Raw genomic sequence first — 20438 nt, 5'->3', positions numbered from 1 at the left:
TTATTGAAATGACAGTTTCCTTTTTATTCTTTATACTTACCTGATTTTTAAAAATCTGTAATGAACACGCATTATTTTTATAATCAGAACCAAACCAATAAGTTTATAAAAAGAGCGAGCAGGCAAAATAAATCAATCAGTAAAGGTCTATCTGCTCCTATAAATTAATAAGTTGATTTTTCATTTACCCACAAGCCTTTATATATAAATATTTAGTACAAGCTGATTTTCCACTGAGGAAAGAGTAAAGAAAAAACTGAAGTCACCGTAGTCAAGCTGCTAAAAATTACTAAAATTAAATAAGACTTGAGAAACTCGGATAAGTCAGTGGCTTTGTGAGCACTGAATCTGAGTGGGTTTTGGAGCCCAGTGTGTATTTTTACTTGCTCGCTGGGTACAAGCTAGAATTAAAAAAAATGGCCTATCAAAAAAAAAAAAGGCAAGATTTCTGTCTGCAAGAAAGAAATGGGAGGCCCTGGCTGGTTGGCTCAGTGGTAAAGCATCGGCCTGGCGTGCAAGAGTCCCGGGTTCGATTCCCGGCCAGGGCACACAGGAGAAGCACCCATCTGCTTCTCCACCCCTCCCCCTCTCCTTCCTCTCTGTCTCCCCCCCACCCCACAGCTGAGGCTCCATTGGAGCAAAGATGGCCCAGGCGCTGAGGATGGCTCTGTGGCCTCTGCCTCAGGCGCTAGGATGGCTCTGGATGCAACAGAGCGACACCCCAAGATGGGCATAGCATCGCCCCCTGGTAGGCGTGCCGGGTGGATCCCGGTCGGGCGCATGTGGAGTCTGTCTGACTGCCTCCCTGTTTCCAGCTTCGGAAAAATGAAAAAAAAAAAAAAGGGAGCTCTTGGAGATTCAGGCTTTGTCATAAAAGACCCAATCAATGCCTGGATATACATTGAAACTGGAGGGCTGAGAGGACTAGAGTTGCATGAGGAGAGTGTGAAGTAAACCTCAAGAAATATTCCAGAGTGCGCCTGACCTGTGGTGGCGCAGTGGATAAAGCGTCAACCTGGAAACAATGAGGTTGCCGGTTCAAAACCCTGGGCTTGCCTGGTCAAGGCACATATGGGAGTTGATGCTTCCTGCTCCTCCCCCCTTCTCTCTCTCTCTCCCCTCTCTATAATGAATAAATACAAATCTTAAAAAAAAAAAGAAATATTCCAGACTGGCATGTTAGTACTAGGTTAGTAACCTCCAGGTACTAACCTGGAGGTTAGTATCACTGAGCCCATCTTCCTCATAAAGATGCTGCCACAACAAATTTGAAAGTCAGAACAGAGCTACCTAATACACAGACAAAATGGGCAGGCAAAGAAATATGACCCAAATGAATCAACAAGAGAAATTTCCAGAAAAATAACTAAATTAATGGAAGTAACCAAACTACCAGATGCAGAGTTTAAAATAATGGTTATTAGGATGCTCAAGGATCTTAGAGAAAGAATGGATGATCACAATGAGGACTTAAAGAGATAGTAAGCACTAAAAGGATATTGACATCATAAAAAAGAAGCAGCCAGAAAGGATGAATACAGTATCTGAAATGAAAACTTCACTAGAAGGCATCAACAGCAGATTAGATGAAGCAGAGGACTGAATCAGAAATCTGAGGATAAGATGACAGTAAACACACAGGCAGAGCAACAAAAAGAAAAGAGGATCAAAAAGACTGAAGAAACTCTAAGAGACCTCTGTGGCAACATAAAGAGAAACATCTGCATCATAGGGGTTCTGAAGGAGCAAACAAAGGATAGAGAACCTGTTTGGAGGAATTGTAGCTGAAAACTTCCCTAACCTGGTAAGGAAAAAGTCATGCAAGTTCAGGAAGCACAGAGTCCCAATCAAGACGAACCCAAAGAGGCCCACACCAAGATACATCATATTAAAATGTCAAAGATTAAAGAGAAAGAAAGACTCCTAAAAGATGCAAGAGAAAAGCAATTAATTACCTATAAAAGAGGCTCCAAAGGCTGTCATCTCAGTGCTCAACAGAAACATTTCAGGCCAGAAGGGATTAGCAGGAAGTGATAAAAAAATTAAAAAAAAAAAAAAGAACAGGACCTACAGCCAAGATTATACCATCCAGCAAAGCTATAATTTAAAATTGAAGGTAAAATAGAGACCTTCCCAGACAAAAAAAAAAAAAAAGGTTAAAGGAGTTCATTACCCCCAAACCAGTATTGCAAGAAATGTTAAAGGGCCTGCTATAAGTGGAAAGGAAAAGAGAAACTGAGAGAAAGAGGTCTATAAGTTTAAAGAATCAAATGGTAATAAATAAGTACATATCAACAATCATCTTAAATTTGAATGGAATAAATAAAGACATAAGGTAGCTGCATGGATAAAGGGAACAATCCATCAGGAGTATATAAACATTGTAAACATTTAAAAACCCTGTATAAAGACTATACTTTCAGGGATCATTTCTATAGTTTGTTACTAGAGAAGTTTCTCTGATTGTGTGTACCCGAAACCACGAGGAGGAGTTGCAGTGTTCTCTCCTGAGCGTGAAGCCGGCTCTTGGTGTTGCTTGTGCAACTGCCTTTTGCCATTGACGATCGTTCTTCTCTTCCTTTGAGAGAGTAAGAGGGAAAGGATGCAGTCTGAGTGGTAAAAACAAACAAACAAAAAAAAACCCCTATATAGGATCACCAAAATATATAAAGCAAATTTTGATGGACATAAATGGAGAAACTGACAGCAATGGAGTCATAGTAAGAATTTTAACACCCCATTGATGTCAATGGATAGATCTTTCAGACAGAAAATTAACAAGAAAACAGTGGCCTTAAATTACACACTGACTCCTCTGGGTAAAGAAGCCCTACCCTCTTGAAAGGAGCCTCCTTTTGACAAAAACCACAGGTGAGGATCTCACCCAAGGAGAATGTCTCACAAAGACCCAGACTAATACCTAGAGTCAGGTTTCAGCACAGCAAGACAGGGAACTTTGGGACCCCCTCTGAAGAAACAGCTTACTCCAGTGGTCGGCAAACTGTGGCTCGCGAGCCACATGTGGCTCTCTGGCCCTTTGAGTTAGGCTCTTCCACAAAATACCACGTGCAGGCACTACCTTGATAAGAAATGTACCTACCTATATAGTTTAAGTTTAAAAAATTTGGCTCTCAAAAGAAATTTCAATCGTACTGTTGATATTTGGCTCTGTTGACTAAGGAGTTTGCTGACCACTTACTCAATGAAAGAATTGCAGGGCCTGGCTAAAATGCACTGATAGAAAGGGGAAGACACATTAAGGAGTGGACATGAGTATGTCATGCCAGACTGTGAAATATAAAGCTGGTTAGGTTTATTGACATGAGGTAGGTGACTTGGAATTTAATGTCCTGGGAATGATGTTTGAAATCAATCCTATTACACTCTTGGGATGGTTCCTTAAATCTTGAACTCATGGGTAGTTAACTATAAATAAGGAGAGGATGTTGAAATAGCCTTCATGGAGGATTGAGGAAGGCCATGTATAAGCTCTGGCAACTCCCCTCTCCCCCATCCCATCTTTCAAGATAGTAAGACAAAAGCAATATTTCAACCTGAAATATAGAAACACCATATCCTTGACCACAGAGCTATTGAGAGTTTTGCAGTATTTGCAGATATATATTGAAAGTTGTGCAAGCCATAATGTTAGGCCATAAATGTTCCCAGCTGTATCCGGGTTTAGAAAAACCCTCAGGATGGTATTTTGCAAGACGCTGCCTCAACAGACTTTGTAAAAGATCAGTCAAATAACCAAGCACATTCTGCTTTTTGTAAAATGCTTCGCTAAACATTCTTCTCCCTAGATCAGGTATCAGGAACCTATGGCTTGCGAGCCAGATGTGGCTCTTTTGATGGCTGCATCTGGCTCGCAGACAAATCTTTAATTAAAAAAAATAATGTTAAAAATATAAAACATTCTCATGTACTACAATCTATTCATTTCCTACCACTCATGTTCATGGTTGCAGGTGGCTGGAGCCAATCACAGCTGTCCTCTGGGACAACACCAAATTTTTATTGGATAATGCGTAACATACACAGGTCGTTCTATGGCTCTCACAGAATTATGTTTTAAAATATGTGGCGTTGCCTAACCAGACGGTGGCACAGTGGATAGAGCGTCAGACTGGGATGCACAAGACCCAGGTTCGAGACCCCAAGGTCGCCAGCTTGAGCATGGGCTCATCTGATTTGAGCAAAAGCTCACCAGCTTGGACCCAAGGTCGCTGGCTTGAGCAAGGGGTTACTTGGTCTGCTGAAGGTCCGAGGTCAAGGCACATATGAGAAAGCAATCGATGAACAACTAAGGTGTTGCAATGAAAAACTGATGATTGATGCTTCTCATCTCTGTCCATTCCTGTCTGTCTGTCCCTATCTATCCCTCTCTCTGACTCTCTCTCTGTCTCTGTAAATAAATAAATAAATTCACTATAAAAAAAGATAAAATATGTGGCATTCATGGCTCTCTCAGCCAAAAAGTTTCCCAACCTCTGCCCTAGATTGTTCCAATGATAACCATCACTTACGAAAGCCTGTTTTGCTTCTGTAAAGCTGCTTTGGCTAGGTGCTCACTCCCTGCCCCCCCTCCTTCTTTTTTGCCTTTAAAAGCAAACCCCTGAGCTTGTTCGGGACCACATGATTTGGGTAACTATAGTCCCTGTGCAGTTGCCGGCTTTAAAATAAAGACTCCTTAATTTGGCTATTTAATTATGTGGTAAAACGTTTGTTTCCTCACTGTCCAGATATAACAAACCTAGTGGAACGGCTGACTAGAGCAACCATCCAAGACAAACTGCTGGAGCATGGTCCCCATTATATGCCTATCCAGTTCATCTCTTTGATCCCTACAAACACTGAATAAATCATGAGAATAAAGGTGTACTACCATAAACTTCACCAACTGTTAGCCTAATTTCAGAGGCTGTATCTTTACTAGAATATATCAGTAGAACCTCTGGCACTTGATATGTAGCTACTAAGGTAGCAAATGTGTTTTTTTGTTTCATTTATTTAAGTGAGAGAAGAGGAGATAGTGAGAGACTCCTGCATGTGCCCCAACTGGGATCCACCCAGCAACCCCCATCTGGGGGATAATGCTCGAATCAAGTAAGCTATTTTTAGCACCTGAGGCTGCCACACTTGGACCAACTAAGCTAAATTCAGTGCCTGGGGTCACGCTTGAACCAATGGATCCACTGGCTGTGGAAGGGGAAGAGGAAGAGAAGAGGGAGAGAAGCAGATGGTCACTTCTCTTATGTACCCTGACAGGGAATCAAACCCAGGATGTCCATATGCCGGGCCGACATTCTATCCACTGAACCAAGTGGCCAGGCCCACAAATGAGTGTGTTCTTTTCAATCCCCATCAAGAAACAGAATCAAAAGCATGTCATAATCACATGAGAAAGACAGCAGTACACAGACTTTAAATGTGAGGAGCCAGAAGTTAAAATGTGTAAAATTCTTCCAATCATCAAATGAGTACAATTGTAAGTAGACCTATTACATTTTTGTTGATGCCTAATTGTTATGTAAGATCATTCCTAACAGTGTAGCCTCAGTAGCTTGGTATGAGCTATTTTATATACACACACACATTATTTTCTTTTTATGAGATTTGGGTAAAAATAAAATTTATTACGATTCTTATGTTTGTAGGTTACAAACCTGTACCAGTACCATAAACAGTGATTATATTTTTTATAAAATCACACACCCCAATGTATCAGCTCACATCTTTGCATTGCTAATGTCTCTTTTCCTGGAGAGTCTGGTGGTTTCAAACAAAGCAGTGTGCAAAATTGCCATCAATGTAGTGAAGTGGCCCGAAGAAACAAATGTTCCAGTAATAGAAATCAAAGTAAGCCAAAAAAGAGTAATTTGATTGCACACTTTTGTAGCTCAGTACCAATGTAGCAGCTATTATATTTGATTGTGCCTTAATTTCTGATTGATTTTGTATTTTTTTCAGTATTACTAATCATATCAAATTTCAAATATGATGATCTAATAGTCTGCCCAGATTGCCATAACAAAATGCCACAGTCTGAGTGGCTTAAACAACAGAAATTTATTCTCTCACAATTCTAGAGGCTGGAGGTCCAAGATCAAGGCTTTGGCTTATTTGGTTTCTGGTAAGAGCTGTTTTCCTGGATTGCAGAGAGTGAAGTTCTTATGTGTCCTTACACGGCCTTTCTTCAGTGTGAGCACACAGAGACAGACTCTCTGGTGTCTTTTTTTCTAAGGACACTAATCCTATCAAATCAGGGCTCTTTTTTTTTTTTTTTTTACCTCACTTAACCTTAATTATTTCCCTACTCCAGGTATAGGCACAGTGGGAATTAGGGGTTTCAACATACAAATCCATGGGACCCCATACAGTTAGTCTATAACAGATGAGAAGAAAGTATCCTAGAGGAAACTAAAATGGAAAACTGGGGAAAAAAAAGATCGACAGAAGCTTCAAAAAGTCAAAACTCTCATTATACCACAGTGGAGACTAAAAATAACAGTCCATATGTTTACTGTGAACCAGTGTGGGATTCAAATAATAGAACAACTGGTGTTCTGCCCTAATGACTGGTTTTTTTTTTTAATTTTTAATTAATTTATTTATTTATTATAGAAACAGAGTGAGTCAAAGAGAGGGATAGACAGGGACAGACAGACAGGAACTGAGAGAGATGAGAAGCATTAATCATTAGTTTTTCATTGCGCGTTGCAACACCTTAGTTGTTCATTGATTGCTTTCTCGTATGTGCCTTGACTGCGAGCCTTCAGCAGACCGAGTAACCCCTTGCTGGAGCCAGCGACCCTGGGTTCAAGCTGGTGAGCTTTTGCTCAAACCAGTTGAGCCTGCGCTCAAGCTGGCGAGCTCGGGGTCTCGGACCTGGGTCCTTTGCATCCCAGTCCGACGCTCTATCCACTGCGCCACCGCCTGGTCAGGCATGACTGTTTTAAGTATAAAAAAAGATATACCGAAAGGTAGTTTATTATTTCATGCACTTAATATTTAAATAAGAACAATAAAAGAGGTACACAAACTAGATTATAAGAGTTTTAAAATAGTAATAAAAAATATTAAATAATACTGAACAAAAAACAATAAAACTGTTATTTAAGATAGTTCCGAATTGCTTCTTGATTGGCATCCTCACTTGCAATATTTTTCACTTTTAGCAGAACATCATTGGCTGTGTGATTTATTCTTAACCATATTTTCACTGTAGGAGGAGGATCCCATTCCTTTAGAGCAGTGGTTCTCAAAGTGAGCACCAGGGTGCACTGGAGTGCCCTAGAAGATTTCCAAGTGCACCCTATGGAAATATGTGCCTGTTGGGGACCAAAAAACCAACAGGGTTTTTGGAGTTTAGATTTTTGGGGGACAGAGATGTGGGGAATTGGCTATAAACTGACAGTTTGCCCAAACCCCCATCTCACTGGCCTGATTAGGTTGCAAAAGGCTGTTAAGCTGTAGTGCTGAATTGTTTACACTGCCCCCCATGTTCCCCGGAAAGACAAGTTTCTTCTATCCTTTGTTTGGTGTCAAGTAAAGATATGTATGGTGGGGGTTTTCTGCACTCAACACAATTAACAGTAAAAAAGAGAGGAATTCTTCAATGTATTGACAAGGAAATGAGAGTTTGCCTTTCAAAGATATGCCTAAATATTGAAGAAATCACTAGGACACATCAGGCTCATGTTTCTCATAAACACAAGAATGAAAAAACTTAACTCATTTGCGCCAGGACCTGCCGAATTTACTAAATCTTACTAAGAATGTCTCTCTCTATATAAAAAGACAACCTTTTTGTCATTTTTTTTTTTTTTTATTTTTATTTTTTTTCATTTTTCCGAAGCTGGAAACAGGGAGAGACAGTCAGACAGACTCCCGCATGCGCCCCACCGGGATCCACCCGGCACGCCCACCAGGGGCGAAGCTCTGCCCACCAGGGGGCGATGCTCTGCCCATCCTGGGCGTCGCCATGTTGCGACCAGAGCCACTCTAGCGCCTGAGGCAGAGGCCACAGAGCCATCCCCAGCGCCCGGGCCATCTTTGCTCCAATGGAGCCTTGGCTGCGGGAGGGGAAGAGAGAGACAGAGAGGAAAGCGCGGCGGAGGGGTGGAGAAGCAAATGGGCGCTTCTCCTGTGTGCCCTGGCCGGGAATCGAACCCGGGTCCTCCGCACGCTAGGCCGACGCTCTACCGCTGAGCCAACCGGCCAGGGCCCCTTTTTGTCATTTTAAAATTTTCTATGTCCTTTTGTACAAATTCTAAAAAGCATAACTCAAAAAATGTAACAAACATGTTTTTTAATGTCCAAATAAATTTAATTTTGTCATATTTATTTCATTTAATTACCATAAAAGCATGCTTGGACTTTATATTTTTTCTTTAATATTTGACTTAATATAACATCTTTCTCAGAAATTTGTATAAAGTGCGCCTACAATTATTTGTAGGAGTTTAAATGCACCCCGACTTCAAAAAGTTTGAGAACGGCCCTGGCCGGTTGGCTCAGTGGTAGAGCATCGGCCTGGCGTGCGGAAGTCCCGGGTTCGATTCCTGGCAGGGCACACAGGAGAAGCGCCCATCTGCTTCTCTACCCATCCCCCTCTCCTTCCTCTCTGTCTCTCTCTTCCCCTCCCGCAGCCAAGGCTCCATTGGAGCAAAGATGGCCTGGGTGCTGGGGATGGCTCCATGGCCTCTGCCTCAGGCGCTAGAATGGCTCTGGTCGCAACAGAGCAACGCCCCCTGGTGGGCATGTTGGGTGGATCCTGGTCGGGTGCATGCGGGAGTCTGTCTGACTGCCTCCCTGTTTCCAGCTTCAGAAAAATACAAAAAAAAAAAAAGTTTGAGAACCACTGCTTTAGAGGTAGGCTGATTAGTCTAATAGTCATTGATAGATATTGAAAACAGGCAACTTCTCTTCTCTGAACATACTATGTTCATCTTTGAAAAACTCCTTTCCACTTCTGCTGAACTTACAACAATTGGTTGTTTGGCACTTTTTCTCTTTACCTTATATGTTTGTTTACTGAAGTAACAAACACGAAAGCATGAAATAAATAAAGAAATATTACAAGCATATTTCCGTCAAATCTTTTCACCTATGGACGGAATGAGCATTACTATGGGTGCTTAGAATACACTGTTGTACAGATGAACGTTAAAAAAGAGTAAGAAGGCCCTGGCCGGTTGGCTCAGTCGTAGAGCATCAGCCTGGCATGCGGGGGACCCGGGTTTGATTCCCGGCCAGGGCACATAGAAGGGGCGCCCATTTGCTTCTCCACATCCCCCCCTCCTTCCTCTCTGTCTCTCTCTTCCCCTCCCGCAGCCAAGGCTCCATTGGAGCAAAGATGGCCTGGGCGCTGGGGATGGCTCCTCGGCCTCTGCCCCAGGCGCTAGAGTGGCTCTGGTCGCAGCAGAGCGACGCCCCGGAGGGGCAGAGCATCACCCCCTGGTGGGCAGAGCGTCGCCCCTGGTGGGCGTGCTGGGTGGATCCCGGTCGGGTACATGCGGGAGTCTGTCTGACTGTCTCTCCCCATTTCCAGCTTCAGAAAAATACAAAAAAAAAAAAAAAAAGAGTAAGGAATGTAAACTTGTGATTTATGGCCCAGGCAGCTGCCCACCTTAGACAGAACCCTGATTACAAGTGCCATTTTAGGCCTGACCTGTGGTGGCGCAGTGGGATAAAGCGTCGACCTGGAACACTGAGGTCGCCGGTTCGAAACCTTGGGCTTGCCTGGTCAAGGCACATATGGGAGTTGATGCTTCCTGCTCCTCCCCCTTCTCTCTCTCTCTGTCTCTCTCTCTCACTCCTCTCTCTCTAAAAAAAAATCAATAAATAAAATAAAATAACAAGTGCCATTTTAACAACCAGTTTGCCGAACTCAACAAAAAATTAGGTATTGGTTCTGCTGAACTAGTGAGAACCAGCTGAATCCCACCATTGTTGTGAACCCTCACCTTGCATTTCATTAGGAAAATAGATGAAACAGATATTAAAATGATTAGTCTACAAGCCAAGGAATGCCAAGGATTTCTGGCAGCTACCAGAAGCTAGGAGAGAAGCATGGAACAGATACTCCTTCAGAGCCTTGAGAAGGAACCAATCCCATCAACACCTTGATTTCAGACTTCTGGCCTCCAGAACTATGGGAGAATAAATTTTATTCTTTTAAGCCAAAAAGAAAAACAAGCAAAGAATCCTCTAAGTTGGGCATACCCTCATCTTCGTTCCACCACCAAATCTTTCCATCCACTTGCAGCCGCACCCACATTCTCTGCCCACCTTCCTATTACCCTCGATGAATTGCCCCTGCCCTCCCAAGTGTAGCCTCCTCCAAGTGGGCTTGGAATCCCATTTCCTCATGTCTTTTGAAGGACTCCCTTTCTCAGTGACCCGTTTTTCTCTGGCATTGCCAGTTTTTACTCTGCTATTAGGTCATTGCTATTTAGCATTTAAACATGTTCTAGGATCTCCTGTTATTAAAAAAAAAAAATTCTAGCACTGGCTGGTTGCCTCAGTGGGTAAAGTGTCAGCCCGATGTGTGCACATCCCGGGTTTAATTCCTGGTCCGGGCACAAATTAGAAGAGACCATCTGCTTCTCTTCGCCTTCCTCTCCTTCTTCCCTCTCTCTTCCCCTTTCACAGCTAGTGACTTGATTGGTTCGAGTGTTGGCTTCAGGTGCTGAGGATAGCTCAGCTGATTTGAGCATCAGCCCCAGATGGGGGTTGCTAGGTGGATCCCAGTCAGGGCACGTGCGGGAGTCTGTCTCTCTACCCTCTCTCATGTAAAAAAGTTCTTGATTTCACATTTCCTTCCACATCAAAATTCATCAGAAGAATTTTCCATGTTCAATATCACCAGATCCTTTCATTATATTTACTTTCAACCTACTCCAATTAGGTTTAATACTCGATGGAAACTGCTCTTAGCATGATTAGCAATTACTTCTTTGTCGCAGATCCAAACTTCTTTGCAGTCTTCTTCTTACTCTTTTAAGTATTTGACCTGGTTGTTCAAGTCAACACCCCTAGGTTTCCATGAACCTGCAAGCCTTAGGTTTTCTTTTCTTTTTTTTTCTTTATTGATTTTGAGAGGGAGAAAGAAACATCAGTTTGTTGTTTCACTTATTTATGCATTCATTGGTTGATTCTTGTATGTGCCCTGACCGGGGATCGAACCTGCAACCTTGGTGTATTGGGATGACGCTCTAGAGCAGTGGTAGTCAACCTGGTCCCTACTGCCCACTAGTGGGCATTCCAGCTTTCATGGTGGGCAGTAGCGGAGCAACCAAAGTATAAATAAAAAGATAGATTTAACTATAGTAAGTTGTTTTATAAAGATTTATTCTGCCAAACTTAGCAAAAATCTGACATAAAGTACTTGGTAAGTAATTATTATTATATGCTTTAACTTGCTGTAACTCTGCTTTATAAATTTTATAAAGTAAAGTTACTTCCCTACTTTATAAATCACCATTACTGTGGAACCGGTGGGTGGTTAGAAAATTTTACTACTAACAGAGATACAAAAGTGGGCGGTATGTATAAAAAGGTTGACTACCCCTGCCCTAGAGAATTTGAGTCAAAACTGATGACAACTGCCAGGAAGCAAGATCTCAAATGTTCCAGATAATGACAGTTTTGCAGCTTTTTCTATGCATTTGGAATTAAGAAGGAATGGAAGGAAGATTACTTAAAGGTGAAAGAAAGTAAGATGGAGACTGGATGCAGTATGGTTATGTGCTCTCTTGAGGGTGGCTACCCTATTTCAAAGGTGTGCTGGCTCTTCTCCCCGGAGAAGTGCCCGGCAGGGTTCCTTTCTTCCTTTCAATAAAGCCTGTTACTCAAAGGTGTGCTAATCTAGATGCACAAAAACAATGGGCAGGACTTGCTTAATGCAAAGATAAACCTTTAAAAAAATTTTTTTTATTTATTAATTTTAGAGACATCAGTTTGTTGTTCTACTTATTTATGCATTCATTGGTTGACTCTTGTATGTGCCCTGACTGGAAGTCAAAAAGTCAAACCTGCAACCTTGACATATTGGAATGATGATCTACCCAGCTGAGCTAGCCAGCCAGGGCCACAGTATTCTCTTATGATCCTTTTTATCTCTACACGTTTGGTAATAATTCCCCATTTTACTTTTGGTTTTAGTTATTTGCATATTCTTTTTTGTAAAAAATCAATTCGTTATTCTATGTGGTCATTAAATGCCAACAGGAAGAAGCCTTACCCTGTCCACTCAGACCACAGCAGTTTCACAGAACCTTCCTCATTCGGGCTTCCACCTTTGTGCTGCATTCCTCTTCTCTGAGCAAGCAAAGAAAACCATTCTAAAGAGTCCTCAAAGTCTGGGACAGTAAATTTCAGTACTTCCTGTCGAGTGTTAGTCTGGGATGGGAAGGTGTCGGCAGCCTCCACTTAATACTTCCGTACTTGCTGGACATCTCGGAACAAGGGCAGTGGGGGAGGGAAGTGAAGACAAGATGAGTCGATGAATCGTGGACTAGCTACGATTGTGATTTGATTGTGTAGGGGGAGCCACCTGCATGCTCCTGGAACAAGAGATGGTAACTGATGACAGTACTAATTTACCTGAAGGACAAGCGGCAGAACACAAAAGCTCTTCTCTTTTTTCTTTGTAAGTCTATGCTATAGTTTAAAGGCGTGTATCCCCTCAAAATATTGTCAAATCTGTTAACCCAATGTTATGGTATTTAGGAGGTAGGCCTTTGGGAGGTGACTAGATCATGAGAGCAGAGCCCTCATGAATGGGATGCGCCTGTATAAAAGAGGCATCCAGGGATGCCTGACCTGGAAGCAGTGGATAGAGTGTTGACCTAGAAAGCTAAGGTCACCAGTTCAAAATCCTGGGTTTGCCTGGTCAAGGCACACATGACAAGCAATCAATGAACTACCAGACTGAAGCAACTATGAGTTGATACTTCGTGCTCCCCCAAACCCACTCCTCTCTCTGTAAAATCAATAAATAAAATCTTAAAAAAAAAAAAAAGTTTCCAGAGAGATACCTAGCTCCTTATGCATGTTATGATATAATGAGAAATCTGTGACCCAGAAGAGGGACTTCACCCACCCATGGTGGCACTCTGATCTTGGACTTCCAGTTTTTAGAACTGTGAAAAGTAGATTTTGTTGTATATAAGGTACCCAGTCCATGGTATGTTGTTATAGCAGCCTGAATGGGCTAAGATCGTCTAGCTAAAAGTTGATTAATATTGTTGATCTTTTCAAAGAACCAACTTTTTGTGTCATTGATTTTCTTTTTTGTTTCATTGGGGTTTTTTTCTCTTCAAATATCTTTATGGGGTGACACAATTTAACCCATAACAGTAAGTTTATCTGAACATAGGGTCCTTGCCGATGTAATGAAGGTGAAGTACCTGGATTAAGATGGGCTTCAAAGCTTTCCATCTTTCACCATTGAGTAAATGTTCGCTGTTGGTTATTCACATATGACTTTTTATTATTTTGAGTTAGTTTCCTTCTATTCCCAGTTTGTTGAATTTTTTATTATTATTATGAAAGAATGTTGAATCTTTTCAAATACTTTTTCTGTATCGGTTGAGATATTCATGTGTTTTTCTCTTCTCTTAATGTGGTATAATTACATTGATTTTTATATGTTGAACCATCTTAAATTCTAAAGGAAAATCCCACTTGGTTGTGGGGTATAATACTTTTAATATGCTATTTTTTTTTAATTATGGCATATGGTGGTTTGATTTTTTTTAATAGTTTTTTAAAATATTTTATTTATTGATTTTTAGAGAGAGAGGGGAGAGAGAGAGAGAGAGAGAGAAGGGGGAGGAGCAGGAAGCATCAACTCCCATATGTGCCTTGACCAGGCAAGCCCAGGGTTTCGAACCGGCAACCTCAGTGTTTCAGGTTGACGCTTTATCCACTGCGCCACCAGAGGTCAGGCCAATGGTTTGATTTTTTAAAAGATTTTATTTATTAATTTTATAGAGAGAGGATGATGGGGGAAAGTTGCTTCACTCTAGTTATTTGTTGGTTGTTTGTCGTATATGCCTTGACCGCGAAAGCCAAGGATTTCGAACCAGTGACCTCAGCGTTCCAGGCCAATATTTTATCCACTGCACCACCACAGGCTAGGCTGATTTTAATTTTTTTTAAAGAAGAGAAAGGATTTTTTTTTTTTTTTAACAGAGACAGAGAGTCAGAGAGAGGGATAGATAGGGACAGATAGACAGGAACGGAGAGAGATGAGAAGCACCAATCATCAGTTTTTCATTGCAGCACCTTAGTTGTTCATTGATTGCTTTCTCATATGTGCCTTGACTGCGGGCCTTCAGCAGACCAAGTAACTCCTTGCTCGAGCCAGCGACCTTGGGTCCAAGCTGGTGAGCTTTTGCTCAAACCAGATGAGCCCGCGCTCAAGCTGGCGACCTTGGGGTCTCGAACCTCGGTCCTTCCACATCTTAGTCAAGACGCTGTATCCACTGCACCACCGCCTGGTCAGGCGAGAAAGGATTTCTTGAAAGAATGGTCAGCAGTGTTGGGAGCCTCAGAGTGGTCAAGTAGGAAAGAGAACTGAAAAAGATTTAGATATTGAGAGGATTTTGTTAATCTTGTACATAAATGGTTTTAGCAGCACTACTCACAATAGAAAAAAGTAGAAACAAACCAGATGTCCATCAACTGATTAATGGTTAAACAAATGTGGTATATCCATTCAGTAGAGTATTATTCAGCTATTAAAGAGGAATGAGATTTTGATACATGCTACAACATGGATGAACCTTGAAAACACTATGCTAAGTGAAAGAAGTCAAGCACAAAAAACTACATGTTATATGTATCCATTTATATGAAATGTCAAATAAACAAGTCCATAGAGACAGAGAGTGTATTAGTGGTTTACTAGGGATTGGGAGAGATATTTTAGTCAGGTTAGGACAGGGTTCGGGAACCTATGGCTCACGAGCCAGATGCAGCTCTTTTGATGGTTGCATCTGGCCTGCAGACAAATCTTTAATAAAAAAAAATAATGTTAAAAATATAAAACATTCTCTGGCCCTGGCCGGTTGGCTCAGCGGTAGAGCGTTGGCCTAGCGTGCGGAGGACCCGGGTTCGATTCCCGGCCAGGGCACACAGGAGAAGCGCCCATTTGCTTCTCCACCCCTCCGCCGCGCTTTCCTCTCTGTCTCTCTCGTCCCCTCCCGCAGCCAGGGCTCCATTGGAGCAAGGATGGCCCGGGCGCTGGGGATGGCTCTGTGGCCTCTGCCCCAGGCGCTAGAGTGGCTCTGGTCGCAACATGGCGACGCCCAGGATGGGCAGAGCATCGCCCCCTGGTGGGCAGAGCGTCGCCCCTGGTGGGCGTGCCGGGTGGATCCCGGTCGGGCGCATGCGGGAGTCTGTCTGACTGTCTCTCCCTGTTTCCAGCTTCAGAAAAATGAAAAAAAAAAAAAAGAAAATATATATATATATATATATATATATATATATATATATATATATATATAAAACATTCTCATGTATTACAGTCCATTCATTTCCTACCACTCATGTTCATGGTTGCGGGTGACTGGAGACAATCACAGCTGTCTTCCAGGACAACACCAAATTTTTATTGGATAATGCATAACGTACATGGGTCATTGTACGGCTCTCACGGAATTACATTTTAAAATATGTGGCATTCATGGCTCTCTCAGCCAAAAAGGTTCCCAACCCCTGGGTTAGGAGCTTGAAGATGTGGAAGCTTTGGTTTAGTTTCTAAGGGGAAGGAAGGAAAAGTTGAGCAAGAATAAGTGACAAACTGAATGTCTGACTGAGTTTATAAGCCCAACCTTGAGCATTCAGATGGCTGAAGGAGTTGGTAAGAGATTGGGGTTACTAAGAAGTTTATGAGTCTGCAGAATCGCTGTGGGCAATGTAGTGGCTGCTAGTGAGCCAAGAGAGGCTGGAAAAACCAGTAAGTTTTTTAAAAAGCAAAAGAAAGTGAATCCCACAAACTGTGTAAACTACTAAGCATTCAGCACAACTTCTGGCACATGTAGAAATAATTATTTGTAAAAAAAAAAAAAAGTCAGTTGATATTTTTGGAGGGGTACCAGTTTTGTTGAGGTATAATTTACATACAATACAATTTACAATTCACCCAATTATATCAGTCAATTGATTTTTGACAAGTGTGAAGACAATTCAATTGCCTTTTCAACAAATAGTGCTGAGACAAATGGATTTCCACACAGAAAAGAATAAAATTGCACCCTTTCCTCATACGATATATAAAAATTAACTCACAATTTAGTGGGTATGAAATGATATCCAATTTTGGTTTTGATTTGCATTTCCCTAATGATTAATGATGTTGAACATCTTTTTGTGAGCTTATTGTCCATTTATATATTTGGAAGAAATGTCTATTGAGATACTATGATTTTTTTTTTTTTTTTGCAGAGACAGAGTCAGAGAGAGGGATAGACAGGGACAGACACACAGGAACGGATAGATGAGAAGCATCAATCATTAGTTTTTCCTTGCGCATTGTGACACCTTAGTTGTTCATTGATTGTTTTCTCATATGTGCCTTGACCGCGGGTCTTCAGCAGACCGAGTAACCCGTTGCTCGAGCCAGCAACCTTGGGTCCAAGCTGGTGAGCTTTGCTCAAATCAGATGAGCCCGCGCTCAAGCTGGCAACCTCGGGGCCTCGAACCTGGGTCCTCAGCATCCCAGTCTGATGCTCTATCTACTGCGCCACTAGCCCGGTCAGGCACTATGACCATTTAAAAAAAATTTTTTTTTTTTTCATTTCAGAGAGGAGAGACAGAGATGGGGTGGGGGGGGGGTAGATGGGGAGGAGAAGGAAGATTAACTCCCTTATGTGCTTTTGACCAGGCAAGCCTGGGGTTTCAAACTGGCAACCTCAGCGTTCCAGGTCGCCATTTTATCCACTGCGCCACCACAGGTCAGGCACTATGACCATTTTTAATTGGGTTTTCTTTTTATTATTGAGTTGTAAGAGTTTATTTTATATCCTAAATACTAAAACCTTATCAGATACATGATTTACAAATATTTTCTCCCATTCTGTGGATGTCTTTTAACTTCCGTTTGACACAAGTTTCTTTTCTGGAATGATGAAATGTTCTAAAATTGATTGTTGTCATGACTGCACAACTCTGTGAACATACTAAAAACTATTAAACGGAACACTTTAAAAGGGTGTGTTTTTGGCCCTGGCCGGTTGGCTCAGCGGTAGAGCGTCGACCTGGCGTGCAGGAGTCCCGGGTTCGATTCCCGGCCAGAGCACACAGGAGAGGCGCCCATTTGCTTCTCCACCCTTCCCCCTCTCCTTCCTCTCTGTCTCTCTCTTGCCCTCCCGCAGTGAGGCTCCGTTGGAACAAAGATGGCCTGGGCGCTGGGGATGGCTCTGTGGCCTCTGCCTCAGGCGCTAGAATGGCTCTGGTTGCAACAGAGCAATGCCCCAGATGGGCAGAGCATCGCCCCCTGGTGAGCATGCCGGGTGGATCCTGGTCAGGCGCATGCGGGAGTCTGTCTGACTGCCTCCCCATTTCCAGCTTCGGAAAAATGAAAAAAAAAAAAAAAAAAGGGTGTGTTTTTAACATAAATTTATCTCATAAAGCTATTATTAAAAATAAAGGAATAGCCTGATGAGGCAGTGGCGCGGTGGATAGAGCATCAGACTGGGATGTGGAGGACCCAGGTTTGAGACCCCGAGGTCGCCAGATTGAGAGCGAGATCATTTGGTTTGAGAAAGGCTCACCAGCTTGAGTCCAAGGTCGCTAGCTCGAGTAAGGGGTCACTCAGTCTGCTGTAGCCCCCCTGGTCAAGGCACATAAGAGAAATCAATCAATGAACAACTAAGGAGCCACAATGAAGAATTAATGCTTCTCATCTCTCTCCGTTCCTGTCTGTCTGTCCCTATCTGTCCCTCTCTCTGACTCTGTCTGTGCCACAGAAATAAATAAAATTCTTTAAAAAAAATAAAGGAATAAATAAAAAGAATGTGAATTTAGAAAATAAATTGGTACTTGGAGTGGTGAACACACAATACAATATATAGCCCTGGCCAGGTACCTTGGTTGATTAGAGTTCGTCTTAAAGCACAGAACTTGGCAGTTTGATCCCCAGTCAGGACCACATACAGGAACTGATCAATGTTCCTGTCTCTCTCACCTCTCTCTCTCTCTCTCTCTCTCTCTCTCTCTCTCTCTCTCCCTTCCTCCCTTACTAAAATCAACAAATAAGAAAAATCCAATATACAGATGACATATTATAGAATTGTACACCTGAAACCTATAAATTTTATCAATTAATGTTGCCCCAATAAATTTAATTTAAAAAATGAATTGGTACATATTGGAACCCAATATAATTTCACTTAAATACAAATTTTATAAAACTAACTTCACTCCAGGTCCTGGCCGGCTAGCTCAGCAGTAGAGCACCAGCCCAGCATATGGAAGTCCTGGGTTCGATTACCGGCCAGGGCACACAGGAGAAGTGCCTATTTGCTTCTCTACTCTTCTCCCTATACTTCCTCTCTGTCTCTCTCTTCCCCTCCCGCAGCCAAGGCTCCATTGGAGCAAAGTTGGCCCAGGTGCTGAGGATGGCTCCATGGCCTCTGCCTCAGGTGCTAGAATGGCTCCAGTTGCAAAGGAGCAACACCCCAAATGGGCAGAGCATTACCCCCTGGTGGGCATGCTGGGTGAATCCCGGTTGGGCGCATGTGGGAGTCTGTCTCTCTGCCTCCCTGCTTCTCACTTCAGAAAAATACAAAAAACAAACAAACAAAAAAACACCTAACTTCACTCCTTTTGTTAATAGAGCAATCTTTTATCAAAACTTTTGATAACATGCTTGATCTCTTTTAGACTTGAAGGAGGTAATGCTCTAAGAAAGGCTATCTGAATTTCAGCAAAATATTTGAAAAACTCATTAATGATGACTTTTAAAAAGAATGTAGAATGCCTGACCAGGCGGTGGCGCAGTGGATAGCGCGTCGGACTGGGATGCCAAGGACCCAGGTTCGAGATCCAGAGGTCGCCAGCTTGAGCGCAGGCTCATCTGGCTTGAGCAAAAAAAAAAAAAAAAAAAAGCTCACCAGCTTGGACCCAAGGTTGCTGGCTTGAGCAAGGGGTTACTCGGTCTGCTGAAGGCCCGCGGTAAGGCACGTATGAGAAAGCAATCAATGAACAACTAAGGTGTCACAGCGAAAAACTGATGATTGATGCTTCTCATCTCTCTCCGTTCCTGTCTGTCTGTCCCTATCTGTCCCTCTCTCTGTCCCTGTAAAAAAAAAGTAGAATGGATGACAGCATTACTGAGTATAATCATAATTGGTTTAATAATATGTCCCCCAAGTGTGAATTAAAAGTAAGCTAGGAGAAGTCTTTTTTTTTTTTCTACAGAGACAGAGAGAGAGTCAGAGAGAGGGATAGATGGGGACAGACAAACAGGAACAGGACAGGAACAGGGAGATGAGAAGCATCAATCAGTAGTATTTCATTGCGCATTGCAACACCTTAGTTGTTCATTGATTACTTCTCATATGTGCTTTGATGAGAGGGGCGGGGGGAGCTCCTGTCCAAGCCAGTGATCCCTTGTTCAAACCAGCGACCATGGTCTCAAACCAGAGACTATGGGGTCATGTCTATGAGCCCACACTCAAGTTGGCGACTTCAGGGTTTAGAATCTGGGTCCTCAGCATCCCAAGTTGACGCTCTATCCACTGAGCCACCCAGGCAAGACCCACAAAATTCTTGAGAACTAAAAGAAACAGAGAGAGGAAGAAAATAAAGTCAACGTTTCCTTAAAATTTTATAGGCAAGCCTGACCAGGTGGTGGCACAGTGGATAGAGCGTCGGACTGGGTTGCGGAAGGACCCAGGTTTGAGACCCGGAGGTCGCCAGCTTGAGCACGGGCTCATCTGGTTTGAGCAAAGCTCACCAGCTTGGACCCAAGGTCACTGGCTCAAGCAAGGGGCTACTCGGTCTGCTAAGGCCCGCAGTCAAGGCACATATGAGAAAGCAATCAATGAACAACTAAGCTGTCGCAACAAAAAAACTGATGATTGATGCTTCTCATCTCTCTCCATTCTTGTCTGTCTGTCCCTATATATCCCTCTCTCTGACTGTCTCTGTAAAAAAAAAAAAAATAATAATAATAATAATTTACAGGCAAGAAACAGGCTGATTTATTCAACTGCAAATATGTGCTAACCCTTCAAGAAAAAGAAATGACGATTCGGATAGTGTGGTGCGGTCCCACAGGGCAGAACTGAGAGCCATGAGAATTATTCCCAGGCTTTGAAACCTAATGGCACCTGACCTGTGGTAGCGTAGTGGATAAAGCGTCAACCTTGAACTCCGAGGTCACCAGTTCAAAACCCCCACCTTGCCTGGTCAAGACA

At 42.6% G+C, this 20438-nt stretch overlaps 1 non-coding gene across 1 annotated transcript; it reads left to right on the top strand.

Moving 5' to 3' along the window:
• The first annotated feature begins 2407 nt into the window (after nt 1-2407).
• On the top strand, nt 2408-2618 carry LOC136336827 (small nucleolar RNA U3). The gene has a single exon (XR_010731608.1). It is a non-coding gene; the product is annotated as a small nucleolar RNA U3 (small nucleolar RNA).
• Nucleotides 2619-20438: the final 17820 nt, after the last annotated feature.

The sequence above is a fragment of the Saccopteryx bilineata genome, chromosome 4 (assembly GCF_036850765.1).
Source record: "Saccopteryx bilineata isolate mSacBil1 chromosome 4, mSacBil1_pri_phased_curated, whole genome shotgun sequence".
Classification (NCBI taxonomy): domain Eukaryota; kingdom Metazoa; phylum Chordata; class Mammalia; order Chiroptera; family Emballonuridae; genus Saccopteryx; species Saccopteryx bilineata.
The sequence above is the reverse complement of the archived record's forward strand: the minus strand, read 5'-3'. Positions and strand labels throughout refer to the sequence as shown.